Source organism: Callorhinus ursinus, unplaced genomic scaffold, assembly GCF_003265705.2.
Source record: "Callorhinus ursinus isolate GAN/ISIS: 27379988/994484 unplaced genomic scaffold, GSC_fseal_2.0 scaffold71, whole genome shotgun sequence".
Taxonomy (NCBI): Eukaryota; Metazoa; Chordata; class Mammalia; order Carnivora; family Otariidae; genus Callorhinus; species Callorhinus ursinus.
The window spans coordinates 4,160,143-4,165,453 of NW_027397133.1; positions in this window are offsets into that span (position 1 = coordinate 4,160,143).

The window sequence follows — 5,311 nt, forward strand, 5'->3', positions numbered from 1 at the left end:
CTTCTGTGGGGGGGGGGGGGGGGGGGGGGGCGGGCTCTTGGGGTTGGAGGTGGAAGTGGCCCTGTGGGCCACTGCTCCCCTCTGCCTCTCAGAAGACCCTATGGTATTTCACAGTATCTCCACCCACAGTGGGTATTGCAGTGTCTAGCTGGAATATGCCCCCTACAGCACCCCCCCCCAGGCCTTCATGAAGAGGGGAAGGAGCCAGGGAGAGGTAAAACGGTCTGGAAGTGGGGCGGTGGGATTTGAAAGCACTCATTTGCATATCATTTGCATCCTCAGCTGCCCTGGTCTGTCAGATGCTTTCTATAGCCCCTTTCATGGGAATCTGGGTCCCCATCAGTGGGACCCAGTACTCCTCTCACACAGACACGTCTCTGGAGGCTGGGCCTCCCGAAAAGTGTTCCCTTGGGGTATCTGTGTGACTACCCCCTCCCTATTCACATTTCTCGGGGACCCCCTACCCCACCAGCCAGGGCTATCTGAAAGGTAGTTTGCTAGCTCAGTGAGCTAGTTCACTCACCAGGTTGGTGAGTGGAGAGCCACACACCTTTCCCCGTTTTTACCCTAGGAAATTCACTCTACCATCTTCCCCATCCCTTGAAAGTCTCTTCTGCATTCTGACCTCAATCTTTCGTGCTGCAGTATGTCCAGAGGGGACACAGATGTGGGGTCAGGGATGGGGATCATTGAAAAACCCACCGCCTCTTCCCCCCCCTTCCCTGTTAGCCAATCAGATCTCAGAGACTCTGAGTGGCCTCCTTGCACCCTGCTCTTTGGCACCCAGTAGGTGCTTAATAAGTGTTTGCTGCATTGAATTGTCTCCCTGTTCTTTCCCATTTGCCCTCCAGCTCCCAACATCTTCTTCCAGAGTCTCCCTCCCTCTCTTTCTCTCTTCTTCTTTCTCGGGCTCCCTATGGCTTTCTACTTTCTCTCCTTGTGGCTCCCATTGTTGCCTGTCCTGTCTCTATCTTTGTCTTTTACCCTCTCCTTACTCCTCTTAACTCTTTCCTCCCCCACCTTCCCATTGATTAAAAAAAAAAAAGTGCCAAACTTCCTTGGAACTGAGCCGCTCTGGGGGGGAGGGAACCTCAGATAGAGGGGAGGAAATGGGACCATCTCTCTGAGGAGGCCCCTAAGAGGCATTGAAAAAGTCTGTGGACACTTAGCTAAATTGGGTCCCCCTTCCTCACCCCTCCCACCCTGAGTTTTTCTTAGAATCTTTGTAAGAAAAAAAAAAAAAGACAGAAAAAAACTCCCCTTCAGCTAATCCCTAACCTTTTGGATTCCCCAAATTCCACCAGCCGGGGAGAACCCCACTTGCCTCCTTCGGGCAAATCTGTAGAAATTGCGGTGGGGGGGGAGAGACAAGCTCAGCCCCTCTTCTGCTGGCCCCAGGGATTGGTGCCAGCTGGATTCCAGAGAAGGACCTCAAAGCACTTATGAGAAGAAGGGGTTCAATGTGCCAAATTCACCTCCTTCATCCCCCGTCTCAGGGGGCTCTGAGCCAACCTGCCCCAGCCACCTTCTTCTGCCCTGTCCCAACCATCTCTCCATGGGCAAGGAGGCTTCACTGCAATAATTATTAGGGGATCAGAAGGTGAAGATCGTGCCATTTTTATCTGCCCTAACGCCTGCCCTGGACTTGTAGGTGGGAATTATTATGGGTACCCCAAGTGGAGTTTGGTAAGAGTCGGCTTATAGACGGTTGGGGACCTACACTTGGAAGAATATGGTACCACTTTTCTCTGAGTGGTATTTCTTCTCCCCCTTCTTAACTCCCAAGTCCCTCAATATCCCCCCTTTCTGTTTCTCTTGCCTATTCCTCCATCGCACGCCCTCCTTATTTTGTTTCTGATTGGTGGCCTACTGTTTGGAAAGTGAGGGGATCCCCCTGCATGGATTATTGCTGTTGCAAGACCAGGATTTGAGGTCGTGATGGCGCTGAGCGGTGGGAAAAGTATTCACTAAGAGTGGCGACGAGGATGGCAATTTGGGCGTCCAGGCTGCTGATTGGGTGCACACCTCTCGCGACAGCCAGGCAGGCCTTCGCGCTGTGTGCCACGCACCTGCCCCCGCCGACTTTGAACTCCGAGGCCGGCTGTCGCGAAAGCCTGAACCGGATGTCACGACGGGGAGAACGGGATCGCGATGCCCAAGTTGGGGCCCTGAGGGCCGGGGACACAAGTTTACGGCTCTCGTGGAGTCGCGACACCCAGCCCTGCTATCCGATCCCTCGCCACTGCAGTCAGCTGTCTGGACGCCGTGGTGGAGGGGCTTGTCTCCGTGGCGCCGCTGCTGGTGTGTGTAAGGTCCGTCTCAGTGCCCTCTGCCAGTCGCGTTGGGGATTGCTGGGTGGCAGGGAGGGAGATGGGGAACGTCTTTGGGGGGGGCTACGGGGACGGGGGTTGCTGGTATTTAACCCCTTCTCAGCCAGTCCAGGACACTCTTGTCTCCCAGAGATAATTGGGGGGGGACCGCCTAATCCCCCTACCCCACACCTTTCCTCCTCCCTACCCGCTACCCCTCCCCCCAAAACCACCAACCTCTCATCTTCTAAGTGACTCCATCACCACCGGCCACCGGGACCTGCGGCCTCATTGCTCCAGCCCGCCCCACTCGACCGTCAGACTCGCTCATCGAACTCTTTTTGATTAACCCTTTCTGTGTTCATCCCACGGAAAACTGTGTGTCCGGCGAGGGGGAGGGGGGAGGCGAGGGGCAGTAGCTACCTTTCCTCCATCTCCTCCCACCGCCCATGCCTCCCCACTCGCACCCCATCCCATGCCCTAACCCCATCCCTCACCCCTAGGGTCCTCCCCGCCCTGGGGAGAGTGACCTTTATAAATATCTCAGCTGTTTGGCTTTGTCCCTTTCAAAGGCGGGGCCAGGGGCGTGGCCTCCTGCCAGTGGAGCGCTCACTCTGGCCCCACTCCTTTCTGTGCCCACCCCCCACTCCCCACCCCTTCATTGTAAATAGTCACTTTTGTACTGGGTTTGAGCCAGGGGACGTGGGGAGTCATTTTTTTTTTTCTTTGTGTTGGCATCTCAGGGCACTGGAGGCATGGCCCACATCCCGGTTACATTTGGGAGAATCCCAAGGTGTGCCCTCACCCGCCCCCAGTGCTAAGGATTTCAAGATATCAGTATTACTCCTAGAGGGATGCGGTGCACAGATCCCCTGGCAGGGAGGTGGGAGAGGCGTGGAAAGGTGTAGTCTGACAGGAATGTCTCAGTTGTCTCCATCTACGAAATGGGCTCGCCCTCCGGGTTCCCTGAGGAGCCTCAGTGAGATAATCGTGGAGTTAGAATCTCTCTTCCCCCTTTCTCTGTTTGGGACAGACAGGGTAGGAGAGTACGGGTGAGGGTATGACCATCTTTGGACAACTGACCACTAAATCCTTACTGGAACCTTAAGTTCGCCTCTCCCCAGGCTTGTTCTCTCTCTTGGAAAATGGGGGGCTTGGAGGACCTGTAAGGTCCCTTGGGTATCCCCAATCCTTAGATTAGCGGCCCAAGCCCAGAGCTGGCCCGCTGCCTGCCGGCCCACCCCTACCTTACATTTCTTGGGCCCAGACCATCCGCCATGTGGCCATGCCTCCAGTGCCTCCATTCAACCCCCTCTAACTGATTCCTTCCATCCTCTGCGACCAGAGACGCCGCCCACCCCCACCCCCACCCCCCACCCCACCACCTCCAGAAGCTCCTGGCTGGGGCCCCGCTGCCCTCTCCTCTCCCCCTCCCCACATTGCCATGCCTGGGCCACGCCCACCCCCACCCACCCACCCCCAGTGTCCGTCGTGTGACCTAGTGCACCATGTATTAGCTTCCATGGCCCCCACCCCGGCCCCCACCACACCCCTCCCCCCCTCCCTCGGCGACTTCACCTTTTTTTGCCGCGATAAACGCCATCTCAGCATCTGTGTCTAATGTTGTCTTTTTTGCTTGACATCACACACTCCTTCTTAACCCATCCCCTTCCCTCTCCCTCCTCCCCGCACCTCCACCCTCATCCTAAATTCTTTCCCCCTTTCCCTCGGGGGCTCTTGGGTATCTAGGGGAGGGGGTGGGGGGACCCCTGAGGATGGGCCCAGGATGGGGAAGGAGGGGAGGGGTGGATTATTCTCTCTGGACTGGGTGAGGACCCAGAGCAAGTGTGCCCGAGGGGAGCAAGCGGCCAGGTTTAGCTTCGGGGGGCCTCAGTGTCCAATCAGGAGGGTCGATGCCACCATCACCACCTCATACTCGGCACCACAGTCCCACAAACGCAGGTCCACACACCGCATTGCAAACGCACAACCCCAAGTAGAGTCAGGATAGACTAGGGTTACGGTTTTGGAGTCAGGTAAGATCCGGATTCAGATCCCAGTGCTGCTGTGGAACCCTGGGATTTTTCCCCTCAGAGCCTCCATCTCACTATGTATAAAAAGGAGATTTTTTAATGTTATTTCCATGGTTGATGCTAGGATTCAATACACCATCCACTTAAAAAAAATTAGTGAGCACGTACAGTGTGTAAGGCACCTTCCTGGGTCCTAGAGATAAAATCCTTAACGAAACAGACCCAAAAATTTCTGCCTTCACAGAGCATATATTCTACTGGAATCTGGAGATTCTTCTTTGGCACATGGGACTAAAAACAACTCAGGGGTTGCAAACCATCGGCCAGAAGGCCTATCTGGGGCACACATAATCTCATTTGACCTGAACAGCATTTTGTGTGAATTTGGTGCCAGCATTTAAAACCTTGGGAGACTTCTGAAAATATGGGCTGCAAGACCATCTTGAGAAAACGGATGTGGCATCTCTGGGTGGCCGTAACTGGCTGGAGTGGGCCAGGCACTGCCCATCAGCCAAAGCAGGCAGCCTCAGCCCCTCCTGGCTCTGCAAGACTCTTTTGTGTTACCTGCCCAGCCCCTGGACACATTTAAGTTTGCAACCCTTGTGGTCAGTGCTTAATACTAACATCCTTACATTTTGGAGGTGTCAGGGATGGGTGGGCAGGTGACAATGTGCCAAGGAGGAGGGAAAATGGCATGAGATGGAGGAGACAGGTGAGGCCACACGTGCTGGTTCTGGTGTGACCAGGGCACCTCGTTTCCTCTCTCTGGGTCTCAGTCTCCACATATGAAAAAGACCCTACAAAACTGTACTTAACCTTCTGGAATATTCCAGAAGGAGTCCATGAGCACCTCACCCCATCAGTGCCTGACACAGAAGAGATGCTCAGCGTGTGGTGGTCACTGTAGAGACCCCTCTGACTGAAAACTAACAATAAAATGACTCCAGGGAAGGACAGAAACCAAGGGGG